Source organism: Barbatula barbatula (assembly GCF_947034865.1).
Source record: "Barbatula barbatula genome assembly, chromosome: 9".
Taxonomy (NCBI): domain Eukaryota; kingdom Metazoa; phylum Chordata; class Actinopteri; order Cypriniformes; family Nemacheilidae; genus Barbatula; species Barbatula barbatula.
Genome location: NC_136772.1, coordinates 24,654,371 through 24,678,037, shown reverse-complemented (window position 1 = coordinate 24,678,037; position 23,667 = coordinate 24,654,371).

Sequence of the window (23,667 nt, the reverse complement as noted above, 5' to 3'; positions counted from 1 at the left end):
AAACTACAAGCACAATTCCTGCTTTACACTCACATTGCAGTTCTAAAACACACTTTTTTCAAAACACTACACACAATTCTCTGCATTTGGCACAATTTTCGGTCAGAAAAATCTCTTGTTTTCACAAGGAACACACTGCCATTCAAATATGAACACTGATTCAACACTGGGCAAACACCTGTCACAAATGTCTAAACCCCTTCTCCAAGCTATGGAAGACGCATGTGGAGATATAGCAGCTGATGCTTTTCATGGCTGGACTGAAAAACATTGCTTGTGATGTGGATGAGGTGCTGTAGTCAGACCCAAACCGCAGAGAAGATGCAGCATAGTTTTTTTTTACTGTAACTGTATACAGTCAATTCTTCTGTTGTTTTGTATGTACACCACTGTATGTGCAACTTTGCGTTGGTTGGGATGTACACTGTACATTGTTTTTTTTGGAAAAATAAAATATATTTGTTATTGTGTGTTTGTGTGTTCTGACTATAAAATCTATTTTATATATATATATATATATATATATATAAATATATATATATATGCAAAAAATATTTTACAACACACTTATATATGTACTGTCTGTAGTAAGTGTAACACTGAACCAAATAAAGAGCAAAGTCATTATGATGAGTGGAGAAGTGTTCTCCATTCATTATAGTGTTTTATAAAGAGCACATCAGTGTTCAACTGGTTCTTATAAATGTCTATTCATATGATGGTTTGTGTGTATCATTTGAAAACAAAATACCATTTTGAGAAGAAAGAACATTGTTTTGAATGTGAAGTTTCATTTTGAAGGAGAATTGAGGGGTTTTGCCCATTGTGTTTGTGTTTTTTGATTTGTGTTTAGAGTTCTGAGAATATGAGGCATGCTTTCAGAAAATGTGTGTAAACAATTGAGAAAAACTGTAAATATGAATGTGATGTCCATTACTATTGTTTCTGTATGTATACATTTGTGATAGCATTTTCCCTTTTGTAGAATTGCAAGACTACCAAATGAGGGTGGAAGGACTCCTTTGTTCTCCCAACAGCAAGAGTCTCTTATTGTTGACATGGTCCGTCAAAACAATGTCATCCGACTGCATGAGATACAGCAAAGACTTGTAGAAGACAATGTAAACTTTGAAGGTATCAACAGTGTCAGCCTTTCAGTGTTACCATTTCCCGTGTCCTCCATCGCAACAGGGTAAGCATGAAGCAAGTGTACAGAGTACCCTTTGAACGCAATTCAGAAAGGGTCAAAGATCTACGATATCAGTATGTGCAAGTAAGTGTACACTTTCAGCACTGATGCTTACAGTACAAGTTTGTAGCCTACAGTTATTGTCCTATACTGTTACTGTAACTGCACTATATTGTAGTGTATGTAAATCAGGAGTGCATATACATCTGTACATACATTTTTGCAGAAATATGTCTTTCTTTAACACTTACAAAACTATTTATTTATCTCTTTTATATATGGAGGGTGTTTGAAATGGATTCCATGGAAAGGCCCCATGGATATATTTTTGTAGATGAAGCAGGGTTCAATCTGGCGAAGAGGAGAAGGAGAGGCTGGAACATAATTGGCCAACGTGGCATTGTGGAAGTCCCTGGCCAGCGCGGTGGCAATGTCACCCTATGTGCAGCCATAAGCAATGGGGGGGTTCTCCACCATCATGCAACCCTGGGGCCATATAACACGGACCATCTTCTTACATTTCTGGGTGGTCTTCGGGATGTTTTGTTTGAACGTGAGCAGGATCATCAGCAGGCAGTGCATCCTGTCTATGTTGTGGTTTGGGACAATGTCAGCTTTCACCGTGGTGTCCGAATACGTGAGTGGTTCAACATCAACCAGCGTTTTGTGAATGTTTGCCTTCCACCATACAGCCCTTTCCTCAACCCAATAGAAGAGTTTTTCTCTGCTTGGCGATGGAAGGTCTATGACCGTGACCCATATACAAGGGTAAATCTTTTACTGGCAATGGAATTGGCCTGTGATGACATAGGTGTGGAGTGTTGTCAAGCCTGGATCTGGCACACGAGAGGGTTCTTCCCCCGTTGCCTAGTAAGGAACAACATTGCATGTGATGTGGACGAAGTCCTCTGGCCGACCCAGCACGAAGACGGGATGCTGAGGAAGAATGAGACTCTCATTTACTTTGATTTTGCGATTGCGCAACATTTTGTGTTATACGCTTTTCAGTTAGAGTTATCTTTGTTCTTTGGGCTTACTTTATTTTTATGCTGAAAATAAAGAAATTCAATACTGTATTACTTGCGGTACTCACATTATGCAATATATTTGCTGTACTAGTGTTAATTATTTACTTTTATTTATGGCAAAATTATTTTCTTTATGCAATAAATATTTCTTCTCTGTAACTACATGCCCTGGACGCTGTGCTGTCAATTTTTTTCATGTAGTGTCTAATGAATGCTGATAAGTGTTTATATATTGACTGGCTGTGTTTGTTTTGAAAGCATTGTTTGCTTTTGAGCACAGATCAAATGGTTTTGAAGCAAGTGTTTGATTTTGTCAGGGGTTTTGTGACTGTAGTTTAAAGACTGGGTTTTGTGTTTAAGGTTTTGAGAATATGGGTGAAGCTTTCAAGAAATGTTTTAGCAATTGTGAAATACTGTAATTTGAATGCACACCCTCGAATTACCTCCCTGTCTGGATTCGGACCGGAGTCCGGCCTTTGAGAAGGCCTGGTCTATAGTGTTCAAGCAAGGGGCAAAAACTGTAACAGCTGATATTGCTTTCTTGAAGTGATACTTCACCAAAAATGAAAATTCTCTCATCATTTACTCAACCTTTGAGTTGTTGCAAATGTGTATAAATCTCTGTGTTCATCTCAACAAAGACAAAGATATTTGGAAAAATTGTTGTAACCAAACACATCTCAACACCCATTGACTACCATAGTAGGAAAAATTCTAATTTTTTTGTTATGTTGAATACAAAACAAGATATTTTGAAAAATGTAGGACAGCAAAGGCACTTTTGACCACAATTGTTTTTTTCCTTCTATGGGAGTCAATGAGTTTTGAGTTCAATTTTGAATAGTCAAATTGTGACCGAAACATGCTGTTTAGAAGCTGGAAGCTCACGATGAAGACGGCTCTATTGGTGGCGCCTCTATCAAGAGGGCAGGGGACTCTCGGTGTGAGTGCCTTGAGTTCGGGCCGGGACTGGCCTGGCTACGTTACCAAAGTTCCTACTAGGGATGCACCGAATATTCGGCCACCAAAATTTTCCGAAATACTTTTTATTACCGAAACAATACGGTCGAAATATTGTGATGATGCAAACAAAAACCGCGACTTGCACATGCTTTTCTGAAGCAACATGCCTGCGGTGTGGACGTATTTCAGTATATCTGAGAAAACAATGAAAATAACACTCTTTACATCTGTCAGCACATGTTTCACTGAGATCTTTTCCGATCCTCTGCACTTCATCGCGACTACTTGGTCCACGTGATAAAGACCAATACTTGGATGTGTAAACAAATAGCGTGCACGAGAAATGATCCAGGCCACGATGAACCCGCGTGGAGACAAAGCAGCGCAAAGCGAAGGAGATCAGAGCGCAGAAAAAAAGACTTGTCTCTCTGCAGATGAGGGGCATGCGCCCTCATTGTCTGCTGTATGTTCATTGAAATCCTGCAAGAAAGTGCCTCACATAATAGGTAGTCTATTCTGTTCGTAGGCTTCTATATATGTGACTATAAGATTGTAGCCATATTTCTGCTAGATATTTTTTATTTGATCATTTTTATTTATTTATGCACTGGCCCTATTAAAATACACTCTCTCAAATGACAAGCTCAACCGCTCAACAGCTAGATGGTTATCTGTCTGAAGTCCCCAGAAGTGCTGTACGTTATTATTTAATGATTAGGGTCAAGTTACAGTTTTTCTCAATCCATTTGGTACATTTCTCCAAACTCAGGTAACAGCTCTCAAAACCGTTAACACAGTGATCAGTACACTTTGTAATTGTCCTAAACAGATAGTAAATTCTCATTCATTTCATACAAATCACAAATCAAAAGCATAATTTTCTCAAAACACTGTGCACAAACATCTCTCATTTTATCACAGCAGTTCATACATCCAACCAAATCTTAAGTATATCAGGAAAAACCTTTGTAACTTTTTCATTTTTCTTCACAAAGATCACAAGCATTTTTGTACCATTTTCAAAACACAACAAACAAAACTCTGTGAATTGTAAAATAGTCAGTTGCACACCGTGTGTCTTCAATTAACGCCAAATTTGTATCTGATGAGTTAGTAATCCACTCAACACAGAAAAAGCCAATTTCCTAATTGTTCACACAGCTGTCTTACGTAATTACAACAACTACAAAAGGGGAAGAGAAGAAGAACAAAGAAGACAAATGAGGAGATACAGTAATACAAAAAAAAGAAGTATGAGCAGTGGAAACAAAAGAGGTTTAAGAGTGAGAGGTGGTGGCCAGGGTAGAGGGAGAAGAGGAAGAGGAGATAGAGAAAGAGAAAGAAGAGCTGAAGATGTAGGAGGAAGAGTGAGAAGAGCTGAGGATGTAGGTACAGGAGAAGAGATCTCTACAGTAAATGTTCCTGCTTGTCCAAACCTTTTTCAGAATTGAAGTTAGAGAACATTCAGGTGGACGAACAAGACTTTTTTCAGTTGAACAAGAGCATGCCATTGTTGACATGGTGGTCCAGAACAACACCCTCCGCCTCAAAGAAATTCAGCAAAGAATAACACAGGACAATCAACTGTTCCACAATATCCACCAATGCAGTCTCTCCACAATTGACCGTGTTCTAAGAAGAAATGCTATCCGAATGAAGCAAGTATACAAAGTGCCCTTTGAGAGGAACTCAGTTAGAGTGAAGGAGTTGCGATTCCAGTTTGTTCAAGTATGTGCAACCCAATTACTGCAATTTTACTGTCAACTCAAAGATATATTTTTCCTGAATTTTAAGTATGTGTCCATAAACTATTTCATGCTACTATATGTGAAAAGATTTAGGCATATCTATGTATACTGCTGCTTCAAAGTGTAAACTCAAACTTCAGCAACAATTTCACAGTAGTATTGACTGCAATCAATACCATTACTGTAAAACACAAATTTTCCATATTTTACCTTGTGTTCTTTTTACTCTAGAGAATATTGGAGTTGGATAGCAGTGCAACTCATTATGAGTACCTGTATATTGATGAAGCAGGCTTCAATCTTCACAAAAAAAGGAGAAGAGGGAGAAATGTGATTGGCCATCGTGCTACAGTCAATGTCCCTGGACAACGAGGAGGCAACATCCCTCTCTGTGCAGCAATTTCTACAACTGGTGTTGTGGCACACAATGCTGTCTTGGGACCATACAACACAGCAAGGCTCCTACATTTTTTTTAAACCTCCTCAATGAAATCCTCTTTCCGCAGGGTGATCAGGAGCAAATGGTGTGGAATTTTGTAGTTGTTTGGGACAATGTCCAATTCCACCATTCAGCACTAGTGCGAGAGTGGTTTGAGAATCACCCACAATTCAGGATGGTGTTTCTTCCACCATATTCTCCTTTCCTGAATCCAATTGAGGAATTCTTCTCCTCTTGGAGATGGAAAGTACATGATCGCAACCCTTACAACCAAGTAAGTCTTTTTCAAGCGATGGAAGAGGCCTGTGGAGATATTGGGGCACAAGCATGTCAAGGATGGATACAGCATTCAAGGCGTTTTTTCCCACGATGCATGACTCGTGAAAATATTTTCTGTGATGTTGATGAAATTCTCTGGCCAGAAGTAATTGAGAGGCATGATCAATAAAATAATTGATTCAAATGAATGCAGTACATTTATCACTCTATTTTTTATTTACCTATGTACTTATTTGTATAATATATATATTTTTGTGTGTGTTGGGTGACAACTTATTGTTATACATTTGAACTCCTCATTAAAGAACTTCATGGAAAACATAAATTTTCATTCATTTCTTTGTGTCTCTTCAGATGAATTTGTTATAAAATCAACAGAGAACACACTTTTAGTTTTGATGTTAATATTGAATTTTAATAAATGCATTATTAGAATAAAATGCTGTGTTTCATTGTGCAGCAATAACATAACGGTTTAGCCAGCATAATAGCGTGTTTAGTTTGCTGTGTTAACTGTTTTGAGAGCTGTTACCCGAGTTTGGAGAAATGTACCAAATCGATTGAGAAAAACTGTAAACAATTAAGTTAGAATTTTATTTTATACTGTGCATTGCTGCAATGTGCTAAATAAATATTTGCATAATTTGTAATTGATTTATTTGTTGAAACTTTAATATTAATTTATGCAATTGCAATGCCCTGATTTTAGTAAAGTTAGTACAAGGTCATAGCCATAAATGCAATGGTACTAATAATTGGCATAAATTGTGCATCCCTAGTTCCTACCACTGCCTTCATGGACCAGGTGGTGAACTTGCAAGACTAGCAGGAAATGTGCCTTCATTCTACATGTTATGTGGTTTACTTTGATATGTGAACGGTCCTTGTAGTGTGAGAGGGAAAGCTACGGGCAATTTCCGCACCTCCGCCAGCATCCTTAAACATCAGCTTTCCACCATGTATGACTATTTTGAGCAATAAGCAAGTGATATTTTCAGATAAGATAGTCAAGATTTTATAGAAGAATTATTGACAAAACTTTGTATTTGAAAGTCATTAATTACAACTAAATGCTGTATGTCTCTTGCTGAACTATACAATAACTAAGACCCATTTAAAATAATTATCTACTAACTACTTATGCATAACGTTCAAACCTTTTATTTTCCTGAAAACGTCCCTACATCCGACAGGTTTCCCAGATTGCATCACATATAGCTGATTCAATACACAAACACTGTGTGTATCTGTAAGAATTCTGAAATAATGACCCGGATATCCTTTTAATGATTTAAGGCTGAATTCATGTGAAAGACAACCAGTTTAACATTGATTTCAAATCAAAGCAATTATGGGTTACACTATTTAAAGTGCCCATGTTAGAGTGTAATAATAATAAAAAAATTACGTTAACAATGTTAAAACCACGTTAACATTGACTCACTAAAAAACCAAATAGAGGTATTTTACTGTAAAACTAATTCAAGGCCTGTATGCAAAAATGTTGGCAATGGAAATTACTGATACACCCAATTTCACAGACTGGACAGACAAGCGTTCTCCACATGCTGTAGTATAATTGGTGAAAATGTAAAGGCAATCCAAGATACGCTACTGTCCACAATTCAGTCACCCATGAAGCCCCTCCATCAAGGACAGAAAGTCTATCAGACCAGCAATATTTCTAGTAAGTATGAATGTGCTGATGAACCACCGAAGTAGAACAAGGTTGAACAGTGAGTGAAAAACAATTGCATAATTCTCTGATGCCCAATTAATATTAAGCTAAACATTTAAATGATATTTATATTTGCTTTGAGTATAATAGTCAAAGTGTATATTATTTAGACAGCCACGGAAATGAAGAAATCATTCCAAATGAACTAAAGCACGTGTGCATACATTGCCAACAAAATGCAGACATCAGTTTCTTTGCAGTCTTTTAGCGCTGGGACCGCCGCTCCATCTATTAAATTCAAACGATTTCTAAACCAGCGTTATATCCACCGTTTATATACCATTCATCACCCAAATGCAGCGAACAGAAATTGCTTTAATGTTTTCTTTAGTATAATGTCTAAATAAATACTAACATGCTTCAGTCCCTCAAACGCTGCTTTGTGAATTCATGTTTTACACACAAATCGTGCTATCAGTATATTAAAACCTGTGGTATGAATATGCTTGGATTTGCCCAGGACTTTAAAGATATAGCTGACCAAAGCAAACTTTAATGATTTTGCTCAATCTTCAAATGAGAACCAAATTTATGTAAAACGACCTGGAGAAGAAACGCAAACACGTTTTCAAGCCAGACTGACCTGAATCTGATATAATGCCTTTGCATTGGTCACACGCACCGTACATTTGTTTGTTGTGTTGTGATTGGTCTGTGTCACTGTCACTCATCACACTCTTTTGTTATTGGTTGTGTGTCAGTTGAAGTAAGAGAGAGTCACAGTTCTATCTTCATCTTCAAACTCACAAAACCTCTTGACTGGGTAAAGATGGAGACTACACTCACTGTGCTCCTCATCATCCAGCTCTATGGACTCGCCTCATGTGTCATTAAACAACATTACTTTATAAATCAGACGAAGACATGGGATGAAGCACAACAATACTGCAGAACCTTCTATCATGATCTGTCCACCTTCATCAATGAGATTGAAGAACAGCAGTTTATACAAGAAGCAGTCAGTCAAACATCTAACGCCTGGGTTGGACTCTATAAAGAATCTGGAAACTGGACGTGGGCGACTGGTGAATCTACAACAAGAATCAACTGGGGCTCTGGACAACCGGACAAGGATAACTGTGGTTATTTAAATAAAGCCAGTAAGAAACTGTCTGACGGTGGATGCTCTTCTACTCTCACCTTCTTCTGTATGAAGATATTTGAGATTGTCTTGGTTCAGCAGTCTGAGAGCTGGGAGGAAGCTCTAGATTACTGTAGACATCATCATGATGATCTGGCATCTCTGAGCTCAAACAGAAGCATGACTGAAGCTCTCAGTAAGATCACAGGAGCTCAAACACAATACGTGTGGATTGGTCTGCGCTTTCTAGCAGGTGGATGGTTCTGGATCAGTGGAGATGATCTTCTCTTCAATGTCTGGTCTTCAGCTGGACAGCCTCAATGTCCTGACCAAAACCAACGCTGTGCAGCTTTGGACAAGAACACACGGATCTGGACACCCAGAGACTGTGAGGAGAAACTCAACTTTCTGTGTGTAACTCAGTAAATGCTACATCACAGTGTTCTGAAGTGCAGATTTGAGCTATAATAGTTGTGGCAGCACTTAAGGAATTCAAAATTCTTTTATTTTTTTCATTTCAGTCTGGTTAGATCACCTGAAATAAATCTCTTGTTTTCTGTGTTTCACATCGGCTGTAACTTGCTTCTACTCTACACTGTGTATTATGTTCTATAAATTGTTGGATTGCTTATGATGTTTCTCATCTATACGTCAGTTTGGATTAACGATTTACTTAATAAATCGTGTAAATGTAATGCAAATAATAAGTGGGCTTAACCTTTGCTTAACCTCAGGCAGCAACAGTGTACATTGTCAAAAGCACTACACACTATATATGTCAATTAATGTACAAATAAATACGAAATTGAATAAATTATGCAATAATCATATATTGTATAATGTCTTTATTGTAAATGAAAATAGAATAATTTAAATAACGAAAGGCAATAATAATGTTATTGTAAAAGACAGTTGTAACTGCCTATTTAAACTACCCAAGTGCATGTTCTGAAGCGATGGTGCAGGTGTCCTTAATCACTTTTGCTAGTTTAATGGTTAAAATGGTCGGTCCAAAAAGGTTGTACCTATTCTTCTCTTATTAAGTCTTTGGTTTGTTCTGGGAATAACGTGCAGTAAACCGATCAGAGTCTCGTCTCCCATTCCAATAATAGCGCCGTGGCGGATTCGCTATTTACATGGAGGCCAATTTCCAAGAGCTAAGATTCATCGCTTCTGATAGAAAACACATCTGCTTGAGCGCGAGGTTAAAGCAACTGGACAAGCAGGATTTTTAATCTTTATGAACACAACAGTAATCCTTTACATTGATATCTTTTTATTTGCAATATTTGGCATGTTTGGATCCTGCTGCACATACCTGCGTGTCATAAGCAGAGTGTACCTGCGTTGTGCACTCGCCTATAGGTGTCCTGTAAATAACTTAACAAAAAATACTGCGCCATTAACTTTAGACCAGTTATGATAACTACAGCTGGCTGAAACTAATAGAAATCGTGTCGCACCTGGCATCACATAGCACATATACTGCCTTATGAATGGGGGCCCTGTTCGGTTCATGGAAATACTTTGCAATTTCAGGAATACAAAAAGCTAGGGAAGATGTCATTTTGAATGGTAAACGGTTCATTCTTTTAAACTGTTACAGGACAACGGACTTAAGTGCATTCATAGTTTACTGAAGTGACTGCAACACTGGTAACAGGTGAAGCTCTACACAACTGATCGTGGTAGAAATCATTTTAAGACCTGACAATATAGAAACAGTGAGCGGATTAATATAAAGAGTCCAGTAATGAGTGACAGGTGTAATCAAGATGCTTGATGAAGTATTCAAAATTAATATTTTTGGCAAGGTGGTCTACTGCATTGAATCATATTTGGGAATCTCAGGCATTAAAAAGTTAGAAAACCCCACGGCAGGGGACATTTACATTTAGTCATTTAGCAGACGCTTTCATCCAAAGCAACTTACAGAAATTCAGGGGACATATTTAGTATTTATAAGGCATACTGTTCCCGGTGTGCGCCGAGATGCAAACTGACCATGATCATGATCGGATGGAGGGGGATCCCCCTTGTTTGCCAGGTAGGGCCCTGCATCTTATAATGTGGACTCGGGAACCACCGGCAATGGGCCTGACAAGGTGTTTCTGATGTGAGATATATCAGATATTTACTGTTATTGATTTTATGCCGGACCATGTAAACACAAACATTACTGCATTAATGTTTTTTTTGTGTATCGTGACGTGTATCCGAGTGAAACAGCTTCTGATTTTGCCCTTCCCTTTTTGATTGGTTTGTTGTAAATTGGGCCTGGAAGAGAGGGATAAAAATGCTTGGCCATTGGACAGGATTGTGATTGTGAATTTTAACAGACAACATGCTAAATGTTTATTTGAAGGTGTTTACAAAATAATGAAGAAAAGCCAAAGAGTAACACTGACAAATCACTTAATAAGATTAAGATGACTTAATGATAGATTAAGCTGATTTAATTCTAAAATAATGACAAAGATAGCATTTTTTGTTTAAAAATTTACACTGACTCGTTGACTTATTTAAAAAACAATATAGGCCCTTTACTATAAAGTCAGGACAGCATGCAGAAATGTTTGCAATGTAAATTACTGATACACATTTCACAGACTGGGTAGACAATCATTATCTATGTCACCATTTGGCCGGTTCTTGACCACCAGAGGTCCCCAGAGAGTTCTTCACGCTTGATTTTGATCATTGTTTGCACCTGTGCCTTGTTTAATTTGAGTATTTATACCCCTAGTTTTTCTGAGGTCAGGTCATATTTTTAGTCCTAGTGGCTCAGTCTGGAAATTGACTACTTATCACGCTGGAGACCAGAGTTCGAGACCGGGCCCTGACAAAAACTAAAAGATAATCCTCCACGCAAAAATACAAGTAAAATCAATAAATTGACCACAGTTCAGTCATACATGAGCTGATTCTCAGCATCAAGCCTCTCCATTAAGGACAGCAAGCCGATTTCTAATGAGTGTGAATGTGTTAATGAATCACTGAACTCTTGTTTCAATGATTTGCTCAAACCATATGTTTTCCTGGCATCAGATGCTGAAGACTCCCTGGAGCTCCCGGCTACGGCCGGTCGAGCCCAGGATGAGGCTGACGCGGAGATGTCAGCCATGCTTGCCCGAGCTGCCCTGAGCCTCAGGATGCAGTGCACCGCACTGCCTTTCACGCAGCACTCATGGTCGGAATCTTGGTATCTGGATACGGAGCCCATGAAAACCTCGAAACGCTTGTTCGCCCTGACATCCCTCAACTCCGGAGCAGCGAAGGACTATGTCGAAGTACCCCAGGTAGAGCGTGCTGTCGTGGTACACCTGCACAAACTGACGGCCGCCACGTGGAGTGCAGTATGCCTAATCTCAATGTTTAACTGAGATTAAAAAATCGATGTCGGAAAATGAGAGTCTGCAACTTTGGGTCTGGATGGCTCTGCTTTTTATCTGAAGGTGATATTTGATGTCAATTTAACATTTGATCCGCATGTTCGTAATACAGTCAAAGCATATTTTTTCATCTCAGAAACATTGCCAAATTACATCGCATGTTGACTTTTTCTATGGCTGAAAAGTTAATCAAGACCTTTGTGATTTTGCGTATTGATTATTGTAATGCATTGCTGGCTGGAGTTTTAAAAGCTACCCTAAGTAAATTACAGTTGGTACAAAATTCAACAGCCAGAATATTGACTAGGACCAGCGCAAGGGAGCACATCACACCTGTCTTGGAAAAATTGCACTGGCTTCCTGTTAGTTTTCGTATTGATTTTAAAATGTTCATGCTTACTTTTAAGGACTTGAATGGGGCTCCTCAATATTTGTCAGAGATTTAAACCCCCTACACACCTACTCGTGTTCTACACTCCTCTGAAGCTAGTCCTTTTTCTGCTCAAACAACTCCGCTTAAAACTATGGCCGATCGGGCATTCTCTTCACTGATCCTAAATTGGGGAATTCCCTACCCTCTAAGATTAGAATTGCTGAATCCCTTAGTGTTTTTAGATCGTCCCTTAAAACGTACCTTTGTAGGTTAGCGTTTAGGTGATTTATGTGATTACTCTGTGTTTTATTATATTGGCCTTGTTTTGTTTGATCTGTTTTTTATTGCTTGTACTTTTGTGTGTATCTTTTTTACTTCATATTTGTATATATGTATGTGAAGCGCTTTGAGATGCTTCTTTTAAAGGCACTATATAAAATAAAATATTTATTTTATTTTATAAGTTTATTATTATCATTATTATAATTATTAAGTGAATGTAAACTATTTCGCACAGTTCTCACAAGGACCGTCTGAAGATAGACCACACATCACAAATCACAATTTGTTTTCCAAGGATGAACAGAGACCCTAGGTTTATGTTTTTGTTAATTTATGACAGGCTTTTTATTTTGCTCAGCTTTTTCAAGGATCGGCTTACAAACAAACCGCTTCAGCTTTGTCATTTCTTGCATGTCTTCTGACACACCAATTTATTTCGAAATTAAATTTGCCAGTCCTGTCGAGGTCTGTGGCGAGAGAGCGAGTCATTTGACGAGCGGTGTGTAAGTAGTTCAAGTGCACATCATAAACACCTGTGTCTCGTTCCAGTGATTGGTGATTAGATTGTTAAAAGCCTGGTTGAGGGACGGACAAGGGAGAAGGAGATCGGCTGGAAACACGGCAGTCAAGGCCGCGGGAGAAAAGGAATCCAATACCTAAGAACATTTTGAGTTTCAGTTTCTGGATATATAAATGTTAATGCTCATACATATTATGTGATCAAGCCCGTCTCTCTGGCTGAGATGTCTTAGGGGTGAATCGTGGCACAATGGCACACGTCACTCTGCCGGCGCACCCTAGCCCCTCGGTGTAAGCACACGTTTCTTCACCGTCTACGTCTTACGTCTGCACAAGTCTGAGCCATAGATGTCCCTCATGGACCACCGGAGTGGACATCGGCAAACCCAACGCGCGCCTATCCGGCCGAAGCAGTCGGCACGAGTGTCGAAGAACTTACATGCTTTGGAAGAGTTGGTCTGGACAGGAAGTCGCCATCTGATGCCGCAACAAAAAAACTATGGGTCAGTCAGTGCTGCCCATCGGAAACGCATATTGGGGTATGAACGGTCGGCGGCTTTGGCGGCGGATTAACATTCATAAAATCCCACATCACCACTGCACACAGCTTGGAAGCTTCCGCGGAGCGAGAAGCAGGATTCGGGAGCCGTCACTGCAGAAGGCTCGGAAGCCATTGCTGCAGACGGCTCAGGAGTGATTGCTGCAGACGGCTCAGGAGTGATTGCTGCAGATGGCTTGGAAGCCGCTACGGAGTGGGAAGCAGACGATGTTGTGGCTGCATCCCGGAGGACCCAGCCAGCCGTGACCGCAACATTTCGTATGAGTCGATCTAATCCAAGGTTACAGCGGCGAGACATGTCAGGGACACACCAACGCTGTAGGAAATGTTCAGGTCTTTTACAAAATTTGCTCTTTTAGACACCTATGTCCTCGACCGAAACGCCCGAGGGGAGTCGTATACCGGAGGTGATTCCGCTAATATGCAGTGTACGGTCCAGTAGGTAAGTAGAGAGCGATTAAATTGCTTAGCATAAAGATAATGCTTCGCAGGTTCCGAAGAACAAAAGGTAAATGAATAGGCACATGCCGCTCTATTCACCAATTTCATTGGCCTTTTAAAAAGTACATTCAGAGTTCATAGGTTCTCAAGATCAAACCCCATCAACGTCGAGAGACCGACAGAAAGGGAACACCTTTTAATAATATGCAAGAAAGAGCTTTCCTGTAGCTCAGTCATTAGAGCATGGTGCTAGCAATGCCAAGGTCATGGGTAGGTACTCAGAGATTGCACAAACTCAGATGCAAATGTACAGTATAATGCAATGCAAGTCACTTTGGATAAAAGTGTCTCCTAAATGTGTAAATGTAAAGGCAAGGACTATAAGGACTACACTGATATCACTCACCACTTTGTTTTATTTTACCTTTGTTGTTCATTGTACTGATCTAAATGCAAAAACAGAGGAATTCATAGTGTCAGAGCAAGGTTGTAGTGGTAGATTCCTTTGTATGCCCTTTGGTATACATGCTGCAAGTGAAGTGTTTCAGTGCACTATGGAACAGTTGTTTTCGTCGATGATATCATTATAGGTGGTCACAAAACAGCTGAACACGACGCCAACCTAAAGAAAGTGCTCAACCTCAAGTTAAACCCTGCAAAGTCTGAACCAGGTCAGTTATGTGGGGAACATTTTCACAAGTTATGGTCTTAAATCAGACCTTGTGAAAACGAAAGCGATCTCAGAGATGACAGCCCCAAGGATGTCCCTGGACTACAGAGGTTTGTGGGAATGGCAAACTACCTGGGGAAGTTTATCCCGAATATGAGTGTTATCGATGCACGCACAGAGAGACAGCATTGTGCTGGTATCAGCAGGACCAACATGCATTCGACACCCTTAAGTCATGCCTGTCCAACCCGCCTGTCTTGGCATACTATGATGTGAAGAAGCCAGTTACCTCTACCTGCGATGCATAGTCTCTCCCGTTACACTGCCTCCAGAACGAGAGTAACACAGTACAGACAGGTGTTCTTTTTCGAGTGGATGGATCGCGTTTGTGTTGTACAGATGCAGTGAAACCTGAAAACTGAGGTTACTGAAGAGTGCTCTCACAAAACTTCCAGAAAATTTTCAGAATGATTGTGTGAAGATATTGTGATGAAAAAAGATAACAATTTAAATACTGAATGTGTTCATGATCTCAATGAGATGTTCTAGCAAATCTTTGTGCTCCAATTCGTGTGATAGCGATGTATTGCTTTAATCAGCTTTGTCTGCAGCCAGCTCAAAATTCATTTTCAAGTCCACATTGAATTTTGCAACATGTTTAAATGAAAATGCAATCCCAAATGTTCAACCTCTTAATGTTAATGCATTTAGGGAAAATAACATTTGAATGACCATTTGCTTTAACATATAGATTAAATCCGGAGAATTCATTTTACCATCAAGATTGTGTGTCCTGCTGCGTCAAGATCGTTGCTCTTGCGATAGTGATGTTTATGTTTGTTCACGGCATTTCAGGGATGGATGTTAAGTAAACAGTGCATACAATGCTGAGTTCGGAGATGGTTTGTTCCATCCCATTCTCCCCACTAGTCCGACCTCTAGCAACTTTTGTTTTTACAGAAATAATCCTACTGCTGTATCTCTCTTTTATAAATCTGATGAAACTAAATACTCTTCGAAGATACGACGTATGCAATACTACTGTATAGGCACTCAAGATTAATATGAGATTTGGTATGAGTGTGTTACCCGATCTTCAAAGAGCGTTAAAAATATCATTTTAAATAAGATATTTAAACTGGTGAACTTAACTGACACATTTGATTTATATTATTGAATTTTTATTTTCATGTATGCACATGTTGGGCGTACTGTATGCTATTTAAAATGTATATTTAAATGCATAATAGCATCGTCACTTTGCGTATAGCTTTTCAAATTGAAAATTTCTTAGCACTGGCCATTTTAATTTAACATCTTACATTCTCTGTGCAGCACTTTAGTCATGTCATGGTTGTTTTAAATGTGCTATATAATACAAACAAACATAATAATGTTAAGTAATGCTATCCATCAATAACATGTGCTTCAAAGCGGATGTTTTTACATTATATAAAACATTCTTTTGCAAGCAGATGCCAAATTCTGGCCAAATAATCCAAATGGTTGTAGTCAGTTATGTATATTAATTATATTTTAGTACAAATTGTTGAGGGTAGATGTGACGGAGTCGTCGTGAGTAGATGTAAGCACTCAGGAGAAGTTGGATTTGAACAGATGGGATCTTTTTATTTACCCCAATTAAGGCCAAAGAAAGGCAATATAAATTAACAAGAAAAAAACAAAAAAATAAAATAAAACATTCTATTTGATAAAATAAAATAAATTGACATGAGAGTCCAAAAACAATCAAAAATTTGCAGCTGCTTCGAAATTGACCTTTACACAAGTCACTATATATAGCGAATGGACAGACTTATGTCTTATCACCACCCCCCTTCCTCAGAGACTGGAGCTACTAATCTTTATAGGCCAGAAGGCACCCCTGGAATTGGCAGATACCAACACAATATAACAATGCAGGGGTGGCTCAGGTAAATAGGCCATAAATGCTTAAAAACAGCTGAAATGTTACCTCTATCAAACTAGAAAATTACAGAATATTATTTCAATGTTCCAGCTAACTTTAGCAAATTATATATTAGTCATTAATAGCTGAAAAATAATAACTCAAACTCTAAGTCACTTCCTATTGACCCGGAAGTCATAGCGTCATTTAAACCCCACCATTGCGGCAAAATTCCCTTACCCAAACAAACAGGAGATGCCGGCAAGACACAAAGATGGTATGAAAAAACTATGTTCTTTTTAAACTAAAATAAAAAGATACATCATTAATGAAGACATGCGTTGCGTGGTTATTGTAACTGGCTATGATTGTGAAGTAAATGACATTGTTTTAAACAGTAAAATATGTATTGATATTAGTAGCTATAGCATATAAATCACCGTAGTATTAGATGTGTGCGCACGAAAGCTACGGGATTACTGTGGGGTTTTGATAAAAGACCAAGTTAACCGCGGATTTGAAACAGTATGAGAAATAACAGAACATATTAACACGCTAGATCAATGATTATAGGCAACATTTGCACTCAGTCTTTGTGGACTTGAATAGGTAGCGCATCGCTGCCGTGACGGTAGCTATGCGCTCCGTCACACAAATATAATGTAATTTTGTGGAGCTCCTTTGTGGAATACAGTCAGAGAAGACAACGTGCACTATGACCGACATCATCTAGTTGTAATACTATTTTAAACATACTGTATGTGACTACTCCATCCCAGTTTGAACCCTTGTGTCCCCGTTTGTGAGTGCTGTGAATTGCTCTACGAGACGTTGCCAATTGTTCCTGTGTTTTACTTTCAGTTTTCTAGGTCCAAGGAGGGAGATGAGCTGAAGACGGCTTTATCAACCACCACAGGCCCCTACAAATATCTGCCGATGCATTTGGCCTGGCAAACAGTCCATCAGTTTTTCAGTCTTATATTAATGATGTGTTTCAAGACATGCTAAACCACTGGGTGACTCTATACATATACATCATCCCAATCTACTCAAAGTCAGAACATGTTGAACACCTTTCATCAATCTTCAGTCTCAATTCTTTGTTACATCATCAGTCCAAAAGGTGTCGCTATTGTTGAGCAAAAGGTAAAGACAGTGCTGGGTTGTTCTGGGTATTAATATCGTCTCGGTTACGTATGTAACCTCTGTTCCCTGATGGAGGGAACGAGACGTTGTGTCGAACCGACAGATGGGGTTCGCCCTTGAGAACCTATCATCTTCTGACTATTTTGAAAAGGCCAATGAAATTGGCGAATGAAATTTGCATGCCGGGCTCCGCCCCCGGATATCCGGGTATAAAGGGGAGCAGGCGTGCTCATTCATTCACCTTTTCTGCTGAGGAGCCTGAGAGCATCTCACGATCGCTGCAGCGGACGGCTAGTGTTGTGGCATGAGGGACACAACGTCTCGTTCCCTCCATCAGGGAACAGAGGTTACATACGTAACCGAGACGTTCCCTTTCTGTCGGTCTCTCGACGTTGTGTCGAACCGACAGATGGAGTTCCTATTGAAAACACCACAGCACTAAGCCGCGTCACAATCTCTAGCGAAGCGACGTTGACCGGCCTGGGCAAGCCACACGTGAGTGCTATCGCGAAATTTGTAACCTTCCAGTGGGCAGGCAGGGGCTCCCAGAGCTTTTGGCAAAGATGAGTAGCCCCTGCCCTCGGCCACCATAGACGGAGGCCTTGTTCTCTAAACGAGAAGTCGTCCGGTACCGTAGGGCTACTGGGTAAGCGCTGTTCCCTCAATGTGGACGTGCGCTACGGAGACCACTTCCCACCATAGGGGGGAATACAGTGGAGACACCAACATGGTCTCACCAAATAGGGGAGAACTCATGGGAGGTATGTGCGGAATGCCGCAAGGTGGATGTCCACCTGGGGGAGGTCATGGGTTGCCACGAGGGGATCCATCTCATGACGACATCTCAGACGGAACCACCCTAGTGGGGGGTTACTACGTGTGGGGCACTAGGTCCGGTTAGAGCTATATGTAATAACTCAGCTTGATACCCGCCATAGGCGGCAGGGCTGCTCCGCCGAGCCCGCCGCCCTGAGTGCTTATTGATGGATGGACGGACTGCCTATTCTTCACCCTTGGGGAAAGAAGGGAGGCAGCCCATAGCGCACTGATCCAGCTAAGAAGGGGAATGGCGCTATGCGCAGGCGTACGCTCTACGACCGATGGTCTCACCTGTTGGCAAGACTCGAGCTGCCGGTCCCCCACGGAGGTTGCAAGCCTCTGCGAGGTAAAGCGTAGCCCAACCCGCAACTCTACAGATGTCTGCCAGAGAGGCGCACTGAGCCGGTGCCCACGAGGAGGCCACACCCCGAGCGGAGTGTACCGTCACTCAAATGGGCACGGGCTAGGATCGCCACGGCGAAGTGACGGCGTGTGCGATCAAGCGCGACAACTCTCCTCGGAGACAGCACTCCCGTTGCTGACCTCCATAACAGACAAGAGCTGCTCAGGGCCTTGAGCCCTCCGTGTGGTTCAAGTAGAGGCGCAATGCGCTTACTGGACACCCCACGAACAGGTTGGGTCTTTCTCCCGGTGTGGGAGCGCCTGCAAGTTCACCACCTACTTCCCAAAAGGCGGGCGGCGGAACTTTGGGCACGTAAGACGGCCGGGGTCTCAGGATCACGTGAGAGTCACCGGGCCTGAATTTTTGCTATCGGTGGACATGGAATGCTTGCAGGTGCCCGGCTCGAATGCAACGTGCCCATCCCCTGCGAGTAGGGCCCTTTGCCAGGGGATTTGGCCAGGGGGAGTTGTCGTCAGGAGTATTAGCTCCGAGGACCAAGTGAAGTTGGGCCCGTAAGGCGCAACTAGCGGCACTTGATACTCCCTTCCCAGACCTTGCACAGGACCTGCGCAATGAGGCTCACTGGGGGAAGGCTTACTTCCGCTTGTCCCGCGGCCAGCTGTGCACTAGGGCCTCCGTGTCGAGGGGGTCCTCGTCAAGGGAGTGCCCAGCGGTACTGGGTGGTGTTCCGGGAGGCAACAGGTCCCCCTGTGCCAGCCCAAACCACACCCAAGCCGGCCCGGAGGGGTGGAGCCGTCACTTCCCACGAGGTGTCAACTGACGAGAGAGCGCTTGGCTGTCTGGTTCAGGACACCCGGTGGGCGTGTGACATGCCGGGGCTTTGCCACCTGCTGTCTCCACTGGAGGCTGCGCGCTAGGGCCTCCGTGTCGAGGGGGTCCTCGTCCAAGGAGTGCCCAGCGGTACTGGGTGGTGTTCAGGGAGGCAACAGGTCCCCCTGTGCCCGCCAAACCACACCCAGGCCAGCCCGCAGGGGTGGAGTCATCACTTCCCACGGGGTGTCAACTGACGAGAGAGCGATTGGCTGTCTGGTTCAGGACACCCGGTGGGCGTGTGACCTGCAGGGGCTTTGCCACCTGCTGTCTCCACCAGGGGTGGAGTCGTCACTTCCCACGAGGCGTCAACTGACGAGAGAGCACTTGGCTGTCTGGTTCAGGACACCCGGTGGTCATGTGACCTGCAGGGGCTTTGCCACCTGCTGTCTCCACGGGAGGAGGCGTTTGGGCGAGTTGCGATGACTGCAGCGAGCGAATGCCACGCTGAGGTTTAGTACGCTACGCCGGTCGTGCTGTCCGGGCCAGTATGCTGGCTCTGCACGAGAGGCCGGAGCCTCATCAGTGCAAGCAGGACAGCTAGCAACTTGGAAGGCAGTGATCTGCCAACGCAGGCGGGGGCCCGTCCAGCGACCCGACACTGCGCGCCCGTTGCACACCGCACCCGCACCCCGTAGGGAGGCGTCTGTCGTTACCACGACCGGCCTCAAGACCTGCTCGGGGTTAGGATGCGACGGCAGCAGGCGTAATGACGATACGCCAACTGCCAGTGCGCCACGCTCTCCAGGGAACTCATCTCTGTAGTCAGTGCTGTCGCGGTCCCATGTGTGTCAACCCGAGGGGGACAGGCCACCCCCGAGGACACCATGCCCAGGAGCCTCTGAAACTGATTTCAGGGGACCGCTGGCTGCTGCCTGAAAGTTCAAGCAGCTCAGCACTGACTGTGCGTGCTCGTGAGCGAGCACGCCGTCATGGAGACAGTGTTGAGTTCTCTACCAGGAAAAAGGGGAGCTCCGCGCCAGGGAGAGCTGCTCTCTTTTTCCCGGCTGACCCGTTACTGACATCTTTCAGAGGGTGAGAGCGGCTGCCATTGGGACCCAGAGAGAGACCTCTCCTTGTGAGAAGGCGGGCACTAGGCCCCCGGAGGGGCCCAGAAGGTGTTGGGACGCGGCAGGGACCGCCCCAGTCCGACCATCCAGCGACCAAGGCTGGGTCGGGCCCAATGGTTCAATCTCTCTAGGTGGTCCTTCTCTCGGCGTCTTCCTCCGGGGGGGCCACCTGCGGGGGCCCCGGAACCGGAGTCGACGGTGGAGAAGGCCGGGGCTGCTGGGGGGCAGACCACGTGCGAGACCTCGATGGCCGAAAGGCGGCCGGGTCACAGCAGGCCGGTCTGTTTCTACACTGTCAAAAGGCTGCTGGAGCAGTCCTTGACAGCGCCACCAATCAGCCGACCTTGCAAGAGGGGAGTCGGGAAAGTGGCCTTTCTCGACATCGCCCACCTGCGCAAGATTGAGTCCAAGGTATCTTTCCGGGCCACTGATGTGGACATCGTCCGACCCAGCCTGCGCTGCCACCATTGTCCCCGGAGGGCCAGTCGGCGGCGGCACTAGTTGGGTCGGTCTTACCCTGTGGGGCTCTCTTAAGCGCCCTGGCCTGCAGGATGGCCATGGCGTAAGAGTGGTGGCAGCTTGGCCCACGGCACTGCCAGCCTCAACACCAGAGATGTCGAGACCTTACATGCCCTGGACGGTGAGTCTAGGTCAAGCTCCCCAGGTGGCCGCCGTCTGCGGGACTGCATGCTCCACCCAGGGTGCATTGACATAGTCCCTAGCTGCCTCCCGGCCCCGAGGGAAGACAGGGCGATAGAGTCAGCTAGACGGAAGCGCGCCGAAGGGGACGCTCCAGGTCTTACTGAACTCCTTATGCAGCTCGGTAAAACTTGGCACTTGAGCCGGGCACGGCTTGGAGTCGCGCCCGGGCCCAATGTGCGAAGTACCCAGCCGCGAGCACCAGGGCTGCGGCGCACCGCAAACCGACGCTCACGGCGGTCCGAGCGAGCATGGCTGACATCTTGACGTCTGCTCTCACCTGTGCTCGACCTCCCGAGGGAGGGAGCTTCAGGGAATCGCCAGAGTCTGATGCCAGCAGGTCGCGCTCCGATGTTGCAAGAGACACCTCATCTCCACGGCTCGTGTCCGAGCGCATGGCTGAGGAATAAGATGGCTTAGGACCATCCTTGGGGGACTGCTAAACAAGCGAGACGGGGCGCGAGCGGTCCGCGAGCCGGCCGGCTGACGGATTAACGCTCACGATAATCCCCACATCACCCTCGCTGCTCGCCGCCGCTGACGGCAGGGCCGTAGCCGCTGCGGTCACAGAACGGGAAGCAAACGAGGTGGTGGCTTGCTATTGACAGAACATAGCCACCGTGACGCAACGTCTGAATAATGATCCGCCCGCAGTGACGCAACGTCTGACTAGCCATCCGCGCGCAGTGACGCAACGTCTGAATAGCCATCCGCTCGCAGTGCGGGCAGGACGAATCCACGAGGCTGCCACAGTGGTCGGACCCCCGAACACCTGCGGCAACCACCGTGTCCGTCCCCCACCTCGATGAGTGTACTGCACCCAAGAGATCAGCGGGCAATGCCACGCTGAGGAAATTGCTCTTTTAGAAAAATACCTCAGAAACTGCCAGGACACCCAGGGGAATCTCCGCTGCACCGCGTCGTAGAATTCGGCAATTCGAAGAATGTCATCAGATGCGAAGGCTCCGAAGAACAAAAGGTGAATGAATGAGCACGCCGGCTCCCCTTTCATACCCGGATATCGGATAAATTTCATTCGCCAATTTCATTGGCCTTTTCAAAATAGTCAGAAGATGATAGGTTCTCAAGGGCGAACCCCATCTATCGGTTCGACACAACGTCGAGAGACCGTCAGAAAGGGAACCTCTGTTCAGTTCATTCCCTTGGGCGGAGGTTCAACCAACACTGAGTTGATTTACACCGAGATGCCAAACTTTTAGATTTTAGTTTCAGAATAGCTGATTACATTATATTATATATTTTGATATATCTAATTCACTGTGAAGAAAAACGGTACAGTTTTAATATAAATGCACAGGGAAATGACAAAATTCCACTCTGGTCCTAAATTGCTCTCCTGAAAGCCAAGTAAATCCCTATGAACGAATGCAGCCGCTTCACATTCAGGATCCTCTATTAAAGCAAAAAACATGTTTTAGTCAGTGAGATGGTCTCTGTGTGATCTAATGTGTGTCATGAATGACTGTATTTATGAATGAATGAGTTACACCACTTGCGTTTTAGAAGGAGAGGAGATAGAAATAAACTCTTGGTTTACAGAAGAAAAGCTGCTCCTGACCAGGTTAAATTCACAAAGTAAGTTACTATGGTTATTGACTCTGAGTATAAGTGACATCTCTTTTAGAAACAGGCTTGAGTTATCCCACATTCTTAGGTTTTATACACGAAAAACCCAGAGTTTCCCTCATTTCAGGGTAATATACTGAGAGTTTTCTTTAAACCTCCTTCCTGAAACGGCACCCTTAGCGTTTTGGTTGATGTCTGTATGGTCTGAATATTTAAAGTTTAGATTTACTCTACTTCTTGAATTTGACAAAACACTGTTTATGACAATCCTGAACATTAGAACAACATATTCAATCAATTGTTCCTAACAGAAAAAAATACAGAACAGTATTCAATTCAATAACATTTTATTTATACAGCACTTTTCACAATGTGCATTGTTCCAAAGCAGGAGAAAATAAAAACACAGAAAAGACTTGTTTGTAGAACAAGCAAAATAAAGCGATGATAACAGAATATACTGATCTAATAGTCTCCCGGTGAGCAAGCCAACACAACCCTC